This window comes from Sphaeramia orbicularis, chromosome 1, assembly GCF_902148855.1.
Source record: "Sphaeramia orbicularis chromosome 1, fSphaOr1.1, whole genome shotgun sequence".
Classification (NCBI taxonomy): domain Eukaryota; kingdom Metazoa; phylum Chordata; class Actinopteri; order Kurtiformes; family Apogonidae; genus Sphaeramia; species Sphaeramia orbicularis.
This window is the reverse complement of record NC_043957.1, coordinates 2,753,966-2,770,994: the sequence shown is the minus strand read 5'-3', so window position 1 is coordinate 2,770,994 and position 17,029 is coordinate 2,753,966. Positions and strand designations below refer to the sequence as shown.

At 37.8% G+C, this 17,029-nt stretch overlaps 1 protein-coding gene across 1 annotated transcript in view; it reads left to right on the top strand.

Annotated features, from left to right (window-relative positions):
- Positions 1–17,029, top strand: part of tenm3 (teneurin transmembrane protein 3) — a 776,142-nt gene that overhangs the window by 27,953 nt on the left and 731,160 nt on the right. Inside the window, exon 2 of the mRNA XM_030128911.1 lies at positions 3,755–3,835. The gene's annotated coding sequence lies outside the window, so the exon portion shown is untranslated. The remainder of the gene's footprint in view (positions 1–3,754; positions 3,836–17,029) is intronic.

Genomic DNA, 17,029 nt, shown 5'->3' with positions numbered 1-17,029 from the left:
TCTTTGCATCTTTCTCCCGTCACCCAGACTGTATTTTCTTCCACATTTCTTACCAAAAGGCTGTAATTGTTTCTGTAATTCTTTAACATCAGCGTCACATTTTCCTCTACGTGACATTGGATCAAATGACTGATGAACACATTGAAATGTCACTTACAGAAAGGCCAGACACTCTAAACAATTACGTCTATTAAAATTGACATTATTCGATTGTGTTGACACTCTGTTTTGCCTGTTATTTATCTCGTTACCTCTCGCTATGTGTGTTCGGAGGTGTCGCTTTGAAATGTCTCTTCACACAAAAAAGCAGCAATGTAGAAAATTTAATTGAGTGCGAGCCAAAAGAACCATGTTTATGGGTATTTTTGTGCTGTTATTGATCGATGGTGGTAGAGGAGAGACAGAACATAAGGGAAGAAAGGTAAATCCATCATGCATGAAAGGTTACGTGGATCAGGAATCCAACTGGGAGAACTGTGGTGCACGGTTGGCGCTTCTCCCTGTTCGATGACTGAAACCCCAAAACGCTGAGGTTTTGGATTAAGACAATTAACTGTAATATATAACGTCGGAAATGAAAAGAAAAGGCAAAACAAAACAGATACAACACAAACCCATCCATATTAAAGAGTCATCACAGTTCAACTTGTATTATTTTTGTATTTTCTGTTCTCTTTTTCTCTGATTCTGCTTCACTTCAACCAGGAAGAAAATGAGCAAATGCTTCATTTACTGCATGTGAGGAGAGGAGGTAGAGGTCACAACTGAAGTTCAGTATCCACAAAAACACTGTGTTTTGCACAAAGTGGCACCTTCTGTTCACAAACCCTCTTCCAATGAGCTTCCTGTTCAAGTGTCAAAGTAGAAATGACACTCAGATGAGTCTTAAGTTTAGAAAAAGTTGGTGTGGGTGTTTGCTTCATCGTCCATCTGTTAAATGACAAACAGGTTTAATAAGCGTACACACAAATCATAAAATTGTAATGAATGTAAGGGTTTGTTTGAAAGTTGAGCTTCCTTTGAAATCAGAAAAAACATCTGCAGATGAAATTGTAGTTTGTCATTAGTCATATTAGTCATATTTTTGGCTAAATTGTGATATCTGCCTAACTTTACTTTCCTTAAACTGCTGATTCATTTTATAGTGATATCACAATTTGGTTAAAAAAAAAAAAAAGACTTATGACTTGCGGTTATGCTATGGGGCTAACGATAGGCATTGATTTATTTTCCTAATGGATGAAGTTCTATTATCATCTCCTTTTGGCCCAAAGCACTATTTATGTTGCTTTCTGTCTGAATTCTGCAGAACTCAACACTTATAAACTTTATTCTCAGACTAGTGAAGTGAAGGCCTCAGTTGCTATAGTCCCTCCTGAAAATTGCGAGCAAAAATCCTTGATTATGCAATGGAATATGTGGGGCTTTTCTGTGATTTTATCAGATGAAATTGTGGGAATTCGCAAGAAAAATGCGAAAATATGCGGGAATTGGAAAAATATATTTTAAGGGGAAAAAGTGATTCTTCTTCCACACCCTGTTCTAACTAGGCTACTACTAAATGACAAATGTCTAATTACATCCTATGATACGCAAACATATAAGAAGTAAGCACACACTACATCACAGAAAGGGCTGGTTCTGTTATAGTTTTTTATTTTTAATCACGGCTTTAACATTCCTGAGTCGCCAGTGTCACAAATAAAATAATTGCTTCCTGCTTCACAAAAGTGAGGTAGTGTAGGACATCGGGTGCTGGTTTGATCTGTCTTCTGCAGATATTTTTGTCAGTAAATGAGTTGTATTTTTCATCATCTTGCAGGATTTTTTCTGTGGCTCGCAGTTAGTTTACCTTCTGTGATGACAGTGCATATTGCTTATTACATCACTCCCTGTGTCAAGGTACGATGGGATATTTTTTTAAACTTTATGCAGGATTATTAAATCATACGAGCCCCAGATATTTTACATATTTTGCGTGGAAATATGCTATTATTGCTGTGAATATGCGCCCTTTTTGAAAAATGCAGATCCCCGCAAAATATGCACTATTTGCTTGATTATGCATCGAATTATGCAATCTAATAATTGCATTTTTCTGGACGGACTGGCTATATAACTGAGAAAGGAAATATTCAAGGTTCATTTATTGTCATTCATTTAATGTAGCACATGAAGAGCGAAATGTGTACTCTGGTCCCAGTAATAACATAAGAATAGGGTAAAATTAAAAAAATGGTAAAAATATCTAAAAAAAAAAAACAACAAAAAAACCCAGACATATAACCTGGTCACAGTTTATAATTCATATCAAGAACCTGCCTTTTTCCTGATTCCTTGTTTTTATTTAATTTTTCTTTTTTTTTTTTTTTTTTTTCATTTTTCTTTCTTCCTCACTCTTCTACTGCCATCCTAGTCTTCTCAATGCCCACAGTCTGACTGTTGGGACTTTTTTTTTCCTTATGCAAGAGGTCCAGAATGTTGGTGATATGATCGAAATGATCAACGTAAATTGGTTTGAGTCTTTTTTTTTTTTGGTGTTCTGTTTGTCTGTGTGTTTATATGGATGTATTTGTGGGAATACCACCTGGATGGGGGCGGGGGCAAGTTCAAGAATTGCATAAGATATGCCTTAAAGATGTAATTGTAATGGAAAAATGATAAATAAAGTTGTTAAAAAAAAACAAAACAGACACATAACACGTAAGTAAAACGCATTCACCATTAAGACATCCCCTAGCAGTCGAGCAAAATAAAGTGCATAAAAAAAGTGCATGTATGACAAAGTACGGCTCAGTGTATAATAATAATAATAATAATAATAATAATAATAATAATAATAATAATAATAATAATAGTGTTTGTCTGCATTCAAAAGTCCAGATTTAGTACATATTAATTTTATACATGTAATATGTTAACAAAATGATGATCAAGAATTACCCTAAATCTATCAGCTGGTTTGGTTTCTAAACTCCAACAAACACCAGACCTAATTTTTTTTAGAATTACGTTGGTGTATAATCTTTTTTTTAATAATTTTAAGTCTCTGGCGGAACAAATTAGGACACTGCAGCTGGGGTAATTATTGGAAATGCTGCACCTGAATGTAGGGAAGAGGGATTGGTTTTTATTTCATCTATATATTGTCCAAATAGTTAATTGTTAATTGTTTATGCATTTGGCAGACGCTTTTTTCCAAAGTGACATACAGGGGAAAAGCAATCAAATCACTCAATCAATCAAATTTTATTTATAGTTTATAAGATTTTCTTCATCCTGCTCCTTTTCGAGCATGGGTGTGTACATGTTTGTTTACTTGATGATTATTGAATGTTACTGATGAAATCCACAACCTCGAACCAAGTAAATAATAATAATAATAATAATAATAATAATAATAATAATAATAATAATAATAATATATAAATAGTGTAATAATCCTGAACAAAACCAGAAACCTTGTCACAGATTGGGTTAAATTCACCTGCGCTTTCCAACAGGTGTGATTCTCCGTCAAAAGTCCGTCATGATCTTGTGCCTATTGATTTCATATGTACTGTATATCCTCTCCTCATCCTGCTGCGTAAATGAACTTTGCCATGTATCTTCTTTCCTCAGACTGGATCCAGGCTTATTCAGAATTAGTTGTTGAAACTAATGGGACCCTCAGGCCTACATGCTGGAACGAGTCAAGTCCTGACTGTCCTTCAGTGCTTTCTTATCATCATAATTCTTTTTTTTTTTTTTTTAGTGCACCATTCTGCTGTATTGCCCTGAACACCACAGATGCTTCAGAGTAAGGCTCCCCCCTGCATCACACCTTCAAGCCCAGGTAATGATGTATAACACACACATTCGCTCGCACACACACACTCTCGCACACTCACAACCGCACACGTATCTGCACTCACATGCTGTCTGCTGCAGGGCCTGGCAAAGCGCTGCAGCTGCCGGGCCAATGTGCTGATGCCTCTGTGTGTTTGTAAACGCTTACAGCTCGCCTGGTCCAGAGGACAACAGGATGAGTTTAGCCCTTTAGCACCGACTCTCATTTGTTGCATGAGGAGTTAGCGGAACTCCCAGGAAGTAGCGTATTAGGCCAGAGATGTCCAACGCAGAGCTGGAGCACATTATTCAATTTTCATTTGCCTCATGCTTTGCTCTGTCGGTCGGCTAAAAGCTGCAGCTTATCACCGCTGTTTGGACACACAGAGCACAGAGAAGGGGATGTGGCAAATTTTTTATAGCGCTTTCTCGCTTAGTACGGGCCTTATTTTTCCTGTGCAGCTGTCTTGCTATTATTTTAAGCCCTATTCACACAGGACTAGTATTACCTGAGGATCTCTGGTAATTTGGAATAATTGCAGAGGTCGTCCGTGATCAGAGTCCCGTGTGAGTCTGCAGTGTCTGTAATTTGTAAGGTAAAAATTCCACTGCAAATGACATTATTTCAGCAAACACTGAGGTCCCCTGATAATATTAGCATCATGCAAATCGACATGTTTCTGTTTCCTCTGTGATTTTACGCCGTCTGTTTCCTGGTTACGAATTATACAGGCTCATCTGGTGATTATGAATTATTTTTTGCAAATCTAGGCTCATTTACTAACAAAGGGAAGTATTTCTGACATGCCTGGAAACGGCAGCAAGATACATGTGCATTTTACCTGTCATCTGTAAGTGATAGCATGTTAATAGAGAGCAGTAAAGCAGTGCAAATGTGCTGTGTGAAACAAAGATGGGAGGCTAACGTCTAATGTCGCATCCACACTAACATGGATATTTTACAAAACTGACGCTTATCAATATTGTTCCTCTTATTGACATGTTAGAGGTGTTTTTTGACACTTAAGAAATTTCTAAAAACTGCAGTTTGGGAAAATTCATATGGGAAACACAGATTAGAAAATAGTGTCAAGTCTGTTGTCACTTTGTGTATTTAACATGTTCATACGGAACTATAGGGACTACAGGTTATATATATATGTGTATATGTATGTCTGTCTATGTGCTGTATGTGTAGTTTATGCAACTGATGGCAGTTTCAGTTCAGTTATTAATTAGTGATTAGTAATTTTATAATTTAACTACATTCAAAAAGGTCTTCTATAATTGTAATTTAATATTTGTGCCATTATTATTTACGCAGTCATATTATTTTGGTTATTTCATGTTAATGCACTGACAAGTGGTAAGGATAAAAATAAGAACCTGTAGCTTTAAGAAGGTCCAGTGAGCTCGGAGGTAGTATGTGGGGGGTATACGGCATTAGAGCGGAGAGGAGCTCACAGTTTTTCTGACCGTGTTCGGACCGTGTGAATAAGTTCATACATATTTAGGCTGTGTTGGGCCAGGAAACATAGGCAGTGAATTCCTGTATGTATTTTTACTTTTTATTTTTTGTATTTTGTTCAATCAAGAAGATGAACTTTTGTGGAGGACACACTTTCTGTCTTTCTGCTTTGGGTCTGACAGAGCCAAAGCCACAACAGAATCAGAAGACAAGTTTATGACAGTCCACAGCTGGAGTGAGAGGAGACTGACAGGACAACAGCTGAAAGCACAGTGAAGATAGTGGAGTAAGAGAGTCTGAGGCTGTATTCACACCTACCGCGTTTGGTCCGTTTAAAACGGACCAGAGTTCGTTTCCCCAGAAAGTCCAGACGTTTTTTTAGGTGTGAATACAAACATGCGAACTCTGATTCGAACCAAACAAGCGGACCGAGACCACCTCTTCTAGGTGGTCTGGGTCCGCTTCCAAACGGACTCTGGGCCGGTTCACTTCTGGTGTGAATATAACCAACCTCGAACCGAACCAAACCAAGGAATCTTGCGCCTTTTTGTGCTTGACGAGCCACCGTAGCCGCTGGAAGTAGCCGAGGTTTACGGGTGTTCAGAGCTAATAGCAGCAGACATGAGCTGTGGACAGACGAGGAGCAATGAGGAAATTGAATGTGCTGTTGACATTTGGTCAGATGCCCGAATTATGAAACTGGCTCCGACTGAGCTTTTCTTGAGTGTTAACATTATTTTCGTAAATTTGTGTCTGTAAAAATACAATTAAATTCCAAAAATGATAACTGTATGTAGGAGTACCACGTCTATTTTCATCAACACCAGCCATCTCTGATTCACCCCGCCCCCGACTTTTCTGTCCAATGCTAGCGTAGTTCGTCACATGCGTGCTTCTGTTCATGCATTTTGGTCCACTAGCAAAAAGTGCCATGTGAATGCGATCCGACCCAAATGAAAAAAATAAAGTCCGCATTTGATCCAAATCAAATAAGTGGACCAAAGGACTTTTCAGGTGTGAATACAGTCTGAGTTTACACTGGGAACAGAAGACTTCCAGTTGCAGGTTTGATCAGTCCATAAGCCCTTCTTCCAGTCTTCAGTAGTTCCACCGGTGCTGGTTCATGGCCCAGCCAAGCCTCATTTTCTTAGTCTGAAGTCTCAGCAATGGCTTTAGCTGCAGCTGGACCCATCAAACCTGCAACTGTTCAGTCTTCTGTTCACAGTGTAAACTCAGACTCTCTTACTACGACCACTATCTTCTCGGTGCTTTCAGCTGTTGTCCTGTCAGTCTCCTCTCACTCCAGCTGTTGACTGTCATAAACTTGTCTTCTGATTCTGTTGTGTCTTTGGCTCTGTCAGACCTCTGTCTGTCTGCATTTCCAGTCCAGTTTCTGAGTGCCTTTGGATGCTGAAGGAAACTGGACTGACTGACACCTGCACTTTCTTGGACATTTCTCTGTAGGACACACCTACATTTTTGACTCTTCTGATGCTCGGTCTCTCTTCTATGGTTAAGTTTCTTTTGCATTTTTATAGTAACACACTACTTTCTGCAGTCCAATCCTGTTCAATACAGTTTATGCAGACACAGGGGGTTGGAAGGAATTCACAAACGTTGGGACACCTGTAGGAATTGGTAGCACCAACTTTCCAGGCTTGATCAACCTCCATTGCTGCAGAACTGCTTTACATTGTTAACCCATTTCTTGTTCACTTTTTAGTATAATTCTGAAATGTACATTACACTGGTCTACAAGGAAAATGCTTCCAGAATAAAAGTAATGAAATTTTACCACATGAGAGTCACTGATAAAGAAAGATCAAGTCAAAAATGCTGGTTGGCTGAACTTTCCAAGATACAGCCTTGGGTCAAATGTGAAATTCAAGAATTAACAAGAGAATGGGTTTGACTCAAAAGGAATATTTGTCTCAGAGCTACAAGATCTACTTCAAAACACTGTCTGTACATTAGAATACATTCACTTTACAGCTTCTATTTAGTGGAAGATTTATAAAACTATTATATAAATGTACATAAACCAGTATATATGTGTAATAACACTTCATCATATACCTTGAAAACGTCAGCAAACCTGCACTTTTGTCATTTATTTTCCAATTAATCTTATTAAAATACGTAACATTTAGCACATTTAATCTCTGAAGCAAATTATTTCTAAAAAATTGTAGACCAGTGTTATTTTTCAGTTTTGTTTAACCTTACCATTTTCATTTTTTTTTTTTTTTTTACCTCTGGCAGTTCACCGCTTACCTTTGTACCATTTCAAGCTTTTCATTGGACTGGAACTACTGGAATTTCAATACAAAACTGGAAAAATTGGGGTGTTCTAAAACTTTTGACCGGTAGAGTGTGTGTGTGTGTGTGTGTGTGTGTGTGTGTGTGTATATATATATATATATAAATAGTCATTGTATGACAGTCGATAACAGTTGACGCTGACACATTTAGACGGACACATGTGGAATATAAAGAATACACATTAACGACCTAAATTAAATCAGTGACTAATGTGTCTAATATTATCTGAAGTCCACAGTGTCCAACACAGATTATGATGTGTATATCTGTCATTTGTGTCTTCTAGGCGCATGCACAGATTTGTTTGTTTATTTATTGATTTTTTTTTAATTGGACTAGGAAAATACTTGCTTGGAAAAATATCTTTTTATTGTGGACCCCACATGCATTATCAGAGCTTCCCTAGGTTAACAAGACCAAAAACATGTCCTTTCAAAGGTTTATCAAAAAATACAGTGATACAGCCATTTAATGCAATCAGTTTCTTATTAACATTTTATTCAAGGCTTGATTCATTCTAGGTTTTTAGTTTATGAAAAGTACAGTGAGTCAGGGTTGTTCCAGAACTGTACAATTAACAGACTCACAATCACAGCGTCAGTCTGTACAATTATATCATCCCATAAGGCTGCGTCTGAAAGGTTAAGTTTGTGTAAAGTGACATTTTGAGTTCACAGAGACTCGCTGTGTAAAAACTGCAACCGCAGAAGTAAAATTTGCAACATTTACAATCACAGTTGTAATTGACCTCAATAATTGTAAGAATTTTTTTGTACCTAAATCGTCCAGTTTTACAGTAGACTGTCAGTGGTGTTTATTTATATATATATATATATATATATATATATATATATATATATATATATATGTATGTATGTATATATATATGTATGTATATATGTATATGTCAGGGTAGAGACTGCGATCTGGTAGGATCGGCGATTCTACCAGTAGAAACTCCGATCGGAGTCTCTACTGGTAGAAACTCTGATCCTACCTACCTAACCCCTAACCCACATCTGGACTTTTTAGTTAGTCTCAGCACGCTCACATAATATATAAATAATTTATGGAAAGCACCAAATATTAAAACCATTTGTGAAATATAAAATGACAACAATTTTCTCAAAACCTTTGGAATTTCAACATTAACTTTGCATTTGGCAGTTCTATTGGTAAGATCGGAGTTTCTATCAGTAGAGACTCCGATCGGAGTTTCTACCAGTAGGATCGCAGTTTCTACCAGCAGAAACTCCGATCCTATTAAATGTTTGGTAGGATCAGAGTTTCTACCAGTAGAGACTCCGATCGGAGTTTCCACTGGCAGGATCGCCGATCCTACCAGATCGCAGTCTCTACCCTGACATATATATATATATATATATATATATATATATATATATATATATATATATATATATATATATATATGATGACTGCAATCTTTACTGAAACGTGCAAACATCTGTGTTGGGCCTTTGGGCACTGGAGCACCACCTTGCCTTTATTATACACAAGATGACAATAACAGGGAACATTTGCACTTATTAAACCCTGAGAAAACCTTAAATGATCTGTGCAGTCTTTCCCCCTGTATTCGTTGAAGGAAATCCTGCTCTCTGAGGGTTGACCGAACAGACATGGGCACCGCTCACAGCGTCTCACTGCGCATATTATTCATCAAGGTTATGACTTATGTGCTGCGAACACGCTCCAAAGGTTGAAGCATACTTTATGCCACGCCGCGCTGTCAAATATCAATTAAATCTCCATTTTATATGTAAAAACAAACTTTCCAGGCAGCTTTTATTTGCTGTTTCATGAGATGTTCATGTTTCATGTTAAAAACATGAGGCCTATTTTCTCACATCTGTTGAACTGAAAAATTGGCCTGAAAAAAGCTGCCTCCTCCTTTCGGCTTCCTTTCCCTCTTTTTTTTTTTTTTTTCCCTCTCGTCTTGTGCCGCTTCCACTCCCCTCATTCACCACACCTCCCTTCACCGTCTCATGCTCTTTCGCAGACAGCTCCTTGGGTTATAAACACCACCATGATATATGATGTTGTCTGACTAAAACACTAAAAAGTCCCAAAGCGATTTAAGCAGCACAGTATGATCTTACACACTTACACATGCATACATACGCATGCATACACACACAGTAATTTTGGAATAATGTCCACATAGACAGTTTTTCTGTTTGTTTGATCTACTTTTCTTTCCCACTAAAATCCCAAGTGACTAGGTTGGCATTTCACGCCGGACAACAAATACACACATTGACATGCATATACACATGTGAGATTCTAACGCACACACACACTCTCACACTGGCAGTGCAGTCAACACATTCTCATCAAATCTACTTTAATAGAAAGGTGTCGCCCTATTTAATATCATCACAGCAGTGCTTTTCAATTCCAAGCGCATCTTCATCATTGGGATGTTTTCATTCCTGTGCTGCTTTGGCTCCATTCTCAGGCTAATTTTCTTGCTGGAAGACACTCCTTTCCCTCGTGTCTTTCTGTGCACATTGGGTTCCTGCAGCGTTTCCCTGTGTTTTTCAGGGCCTGCTGCTGCAGACAAGCATTATGCTAACATCATTATGGAAGGAATTCTATGTTTACGATGAACGGAAACACTCTTAGTGGGCAGACATGAGTCATAAGGTGATAAGAAATTTTTGCTGTAGCTTAATGAACATCGCCTGGAGCTGCGATGGTCTGATGGTGTGAATTTGAGATCCTCATATTTTATAACACGCCGGCCGTGGTGTCATAAAGAAATGGAGTCGGCTCTTTGAACAGGTGGGTTAATGCTGATTTCAGTAATGACTTTTCAATACTAATGTATGTCTGATCACATTAAGCACAGCCATCTGTGTGAAGTCAAGGCACTTCAAGCACATTTAGCACTCTGCAAGTGTTTTCTGCTCTGCACCTATGTTTTCTGACTGCGTCTGGTCTTTCTAATATGGAGATTGGGTAGAGTAATGTATGTGAGTGGAAGTAGAAGCTATTTGTGCTTCAGTGGCAGGTCCCTTGTTTACCTGTGCTCAGAGAGACACATTACTGTCAGCTTTGGTTGATGGCAGCAAATGAGAAGATAATCCTAAAAGCTACTGGATGGTGTAGGTGTTCTACGCTGGAATATGTTTGTCAGCTCTGTATGTAAATCTGCATTGCACAATATAAAGACAACAAAAAGAGGATGCTGTGTTTTTTTTAATCCTGGTCTTATTGGTAATGTTTGGATTTTTGAGGCCACCCTTCTGCTGAAACTTTCCTCAATTCTTGTTTGGGTAATCTGCTTATGACAGACACTGCAATTCCACTCTCTTGTAGATAAGTGTATAGTCGGTAGCGTTTTTATTATTTAATTATTATCTGATTTTATTTATTTTTATAATAATAATAATAATGGATTGGATTTATGTAGCACTTTTCTAGACACCCAAAGTGCTTTACATTATTGACCCATTATTCATTCGCTCTCACATTCACACTCTGGTGGTGGTAAACTACATTTGTAGCCACAGCTGCCCTATCATTTAAGTTTTTATTGGTTTTATCATATTTTCAGTCATTTACAAAAAGGAAAAACATAAACACAAACTGTCCACTGGCCCCCCTCCTGTACTGTCTCTTAGATGTTGCTCCTGTAATACGAGCCATAAACATTTGCCATATTTGACTAGTTTTGCTTGAAATCTTAATTCACCCTGGTAATCATATTATTTTATCAATATTCTTATTAATATTAATTATATTAATCTATTAATTAATATTGCTTCGCCCACAAGTAGCTGGGATAGGCTCCAGCAACCCCCGTGACCCTAGTGAGGATAAAGCGGGTTCAGAAAATGAATGAATGAATATTATTGTTATTTTATATTGTTTGTCTTTTGCACAGTCTTTATGCATGCACATTTTTTCTTGCACTTTATTCTGTTGCTGCCTTGACTATTGAATTTCCCCTTGTTGGATCAATAAAATCTAATCTAATCTAATCAGTGGTTCAAAATATTTAGATCAGGAGATGCTTTTGGATCTTTGTGAGTTCATAATTTGTGGACAAATAGGCTAAAATAAGGTTATGGATACATTTCCACTGGTTATTGGACCAATTATAATATTTTATAATCTTTCCATAGAATTTGCATATAATAATAATAATAGTAATAATAATATTATTATTATTATTATTATTATTAATAATAATAATAATAATAATAATAATAATGATAATAATAATCACAGGAAATAGGGTCCCTCTGCAGAGCACACGCCTGTCAACACCCACACAAGCCTATAATTCAGTCAGACACTGTATCTCACATGTCTCAGGTTTTTCAGCCTCCATCCCTTTTTGTGGATACACTCCAAAATTCAGCGGTTTGCCCTTGGCCCATGTCCTTCCCGTCTACCAAGTTTCATGAAAATCACTGCCGTGGGTTTTGCGTAATCCTGCTGTCAGACAAACAAATCAACAAACAAACTGACAGACGTGGGCGATTACATTACATCCTTGGCAGAGGTAATCACCGGACTTATCCTTTAATCACTGGCCTCGTTCTGTCCGACTGATTTTTCACATGTGCTGTACTTCTCACATGTGCAGACCAACGCCAGCCTTCACCTGAATCTGTGGCGTGTTGACAGTTGTCAGTTAAGAAACACACACATATTTGTGTTCTTTTGTGTCATAGAATCAACAAAGAATGAAATTGACAAATTAACCTCTGTAGATTTCAGCACATAGGCATCACTTTGAGCTTAGCATACGTTTTGTTACATCTGTGTTAGGGGTGTGCGATATGATGATATTAGATCGTAAAGGATTAGAACATATCAATGACAAAGACAAAGCAGAGAGATCGTGGAATCTGGGGGGTTTATACGGGGGGATGCGTTCTGTGCCGTACGTACCCCACAATGAGTACAGGCACACTATATGACCATACAAAGTGAAAGTGAAACTGAAGACTTAGGTGTCCCGCTGTAGTGTAGCTCATTTTCCTTTTCCCTACCTTTGTAAACTTTAATTGGAGGGGGCAGGACTGAACCAGGCCTGAGCATACACTCCCACCCCCCCAGTCACAAATGTGTTTTCGGGGGGTGGCAGGTGGGAAATGATGAGGCGAGTCCTCCACGTCCTCCACATACAGGTCAGTCATGTTACTCTTAAGGCTCATTTTTGCTCTGTTAAAGACACAGACATATACAGACGGAGTGTTCTGTCCGTCCTCTGTGTATATTATGTGCGGAATTCTGTCCGTTTTGCGGAAGCTTGCGGATGCATACCCGGACGGATGAAACGGAGCAGTACCACCAGGAACAGTGGAGGCGGTGTTGAGATTTGAACAGAATAATTTCCATAAATTTCATTTATTTATTTATTCACATATCTATTAAAAGAAACCCCTAGGGCTGCACGATTAATTGATTTTAAATCGAAATTGGATTTTTTAATTAGGGCGATTTTTAAAAAAGGGAAATCGTAAAATCGATTTCATCTCTCTTGTGCCTCCGGGCCGTGCGCTTGTGGGCTACCGTGGGCTCCTCCTCCTATCAGTGACAGCGGTCTGTCACAGAAGTCCGTGTAATGACCGGACTTTAAATGTGTTAATGAACCCACAGTACTTATAGCAATGTAAGCCGTGGCTTCAGGCACGGATCCCACAACTGAAATAGAACTGCATGCGGATCACTCATCTTCCGTTGTCCCGGATCCACACCGTACTGTCTTCTTCTGAACCGGGTCCAGGTCTCGGGGTCATCAGCCTCAGCAGAGGAGCCCACACAGCCCCCTGCCCACACACATGCACCAGCTCCACAGATAGAATCCCTCCAGCGTGTCCTGGGTCGGTCTGTTCCACGCACGGATCCTCCAGTTTAAATAGAACCGCATGTGGATCACTCATATTATGAGTCCACTCTGACACTGGTATCACTGCTGTGGGCCCAGATACCCAGAAAAGAAAAAAACAAACAAAAAAACATGTTTTTCAATAATTAATTCAGTCCTCTTACTTGCTAAATTTTTCATTCACAAATGTAAGTTCTGTAACACAAAACCAAATATTTATTTTTTGTAAGATGTTGAACTTTATTTAAAGCTGTTCGATAAATCTGGAAACAAAAAGGCTTAAAAACCATCAGTATTTGCTCTGATTTGGACATTGTATTGTAGTGTATTCCCCCTGGCAAACTTATGTTATTTCCGTGTTGTAGACATTGTTTGTATACTCTGCTCAAATAAAGATTTCAATAAAGATGTCAATAAAGATTTAATTAAGAAAAAATAAACTTCTGTGGGTTCATCACATGATCCCATCACAGATTTGAGGTCAGAGCAGTGCCTTGCATTGTGGGCTGCTCACGAAAATGACATGCTGACTTCTGTTGTCTTTTGTAGTTTTACCCAAAAATCGAAATCGAAAATCGAGTTTTTAGAGGAAAAAATCGGGATTTTTTTTTTTTTTTTTTCTCCAAAATCGTGCAGCCCTAGAAACCGAGTACAAAAGCGTTACATTTTGCATTGACATTATGTGAAATGGGACACCCTGGGAAGCTGAAGAGCTGTTTGAGAGGAGCCCAGGCACAAAAAATACATAACACATGTAACAATGATGCAATAAAGACAAACCCAACATCACCCACCCTTTTCAAACATCCACACTCTCACATATATAGCGACTTTGAAAGAGCGACTGTGTGAGTTAATGAAAAACTAACGACGTATTTATGACAACTACCCTTTTCACTGTCAACATTAGTATCCACATTAGTAAAACTTACTCTGTCGTCGTCATGTTTGTTGTTATTGACTTTCTTCCTCTCAAAAAACTTTACTCTTCTTTGTGGTATTCAGCCAGTATGGTAATAAGAGCGGCACCCTCTGGTGGATTTATTGAGAAACGTTCAATCTAATGTACAGGACACATGGAAGTATGAAGGTAATGACACATGACAACATTAGAAACAGATGCACCAATTTATGTACGTAAAGTGAGCATAAATGAGCCTTTAGAATAATATATGTCAACACTACGAACCTGTTCAATCAGCTGAAGAGACAGCATCCCAAACAGTATGAGAGCCAGACAGCATTAAACAAACGCAAACAACTTTAACACAAGCATTCAGTAAAGGTGCTGTTTATGAGATGAGAAGCAAGTACGTTCCACATTGATCCTTTTTTGGAGTGCCTGGATTCTTCTTCATCTCATTTTGGACTTCTTCCTCCATCCAAGAGCACCTGATACACTGATTACCAGTTGAAAAACCAGATCTACCAGCCACCTGTTCTGTAAATCTGGAGGATTATTTGAAACAGGCATTTCTTCACTGATATTTTGTTCTGTATTTTATTTTTTTTAATTTTTTTTTTTACTTTTCATGTTTATTGAAAGCTACCTCAAAAACCAAACACAGTTTAGTTTTTATGTTGCAAGAGTGCAATTAATCAGTGTTGTTTATATTTTAGTATATTTATGTTCTTGGCAAATGTTGCGAAATTGCAGAAAATATTTAAAATAAAAATGTTCTGGAAGGTTCTTTGGGCTAAATTGCCTATTTTATTGTTTTTTTTTTTTCTAGGGAAATTGGTTGCACTGTTCAGAAACTTGGAAATTACTCTCAAATATCAATTTTTTTTTTTTTTTTTTTAATTGTGATATGATATTTTTGCCATATCACCCACCCCCAATCTGTGTGTCTTTTATTGCAGTTTTATAGCCTAAAAACGTAGCTGCACTGTTGTAGAAACGGGTCATCTTTGAACAAACGACTGTTACACCATGAGTACCAGCACACACTATTCACACATGCACTTGTTAACACCTACAAACACATAAAGCCAAACACAGATGGAAGAGCTGTATCTGTGGAAAAAAAGTGTTACTTCCTATTTCCTTTTCTCCTTTAGCTTTTTTAATTTGGTCTCTGCACACTTGTTTGTGTTTGTTTTATATGTAATATCATGGAAACACTTCAGCTGCATCTATTGGATGGATTTTTTATTTTCGGTTTCATGGATGATGAAAAGAAAAATATTTTCAGTTGATAATAAGAGAGAGAACAACAATAACAAAGACCTCCACTTCTGAGGGTATCAATGTGCATCATTTTTAACCCTTTAGCCCCTGACATGTTTGATGAGCGTTCTGAATGTATGATTTAATTTACCATATATTCAATGTGAGAATAGGAAGAAAATATTGAAATGTGTTAGTTTTTCATGGTCACTTTTAGTCTCTTCTCCTTCTTCTCCTTTTACTTCTCCTTCTCCTTCTAACAATCAGTGGATTATCATGGTGGCTTAAAAGGAATGATTTCTTTTGTTGCTTCAGAAAAACTGGAATATGTAAGCATGATACTTTTTTTTTTCTTTAATTTCTTTTTTCTTTTTTTTTATTTTTTAGCATGATACATTCTTGAAAATGATAATAAAAAATCATAGGTTGCTCCCCCTTTTTCTTTAAACTCCCTTTTTTTTGGAGTTGGGGTTGTTGAAATGTAATAAAAAAGATGCCAAAAAAGTAATAACCATAATACTTATTAGGTCTGACTTCCCCTCCATCTTACCACATTCACTACTGTTTTTTTTTTTTTTTTTTGCCTGTAGCTAAGTATACCTTCTACCAAGTAAGGTGTGATTGTCAACAAATATATCAAACATAAAAACTACAACTGACTTCCTTCAGGTCATCTACAGCATAGTGTTGTACTCCCACCCCCCCCCCCACCCCCTAAATAATGAAACATGTCACATTCCCCTGTTCTCCTGCCTTAATACTGATCAAATAATCACAGCGGTAAGTGTAGAGAAAGCTGACATGTTCAACTATGTCACATCAAACGGCATTCGGATAAAGCCAACTTTTCCACTGTTCTGTATCAAAACAAACACGACCGCTTTGATAAGAAACATGTTCTTATACTTCACCGGCTGTCAAGCTAATGGCTGCTTTAGAGTCTAACATAATCATTATTTTGCTACTAATGCTTGTAAAAACTGTCGTTGCATGTATGTATAAAACTCCCAAACCCATCTCATAGTCTGGAAATGTGGATCAATACGAGAGCAGACACATATTAATGTCTGTGTTGAAAGTGGTAGGGAATAAATCACACACTTAGGCTATTGTTTTGACAGTAGTGGGAATAGCTGCATCAAGATGAGCCATCTGCAAACTCCTGTATCCATGAAGATACAATTGGAGCGTTATTCCATTACACAGCATGGCGAGGTAAAAATGTGTTGTTCACCTTGATGTCGTGTTGGAGATGTGCCTTTGGAGACCTTCTCTCAACAGCTGTTCATTTAACATCTCACTGTGGCTTTATTTTGCTCAGTGTTTTACTCTGCAATAATTAGAGCTGATCTACACAAACTACTGCGGCAACTTA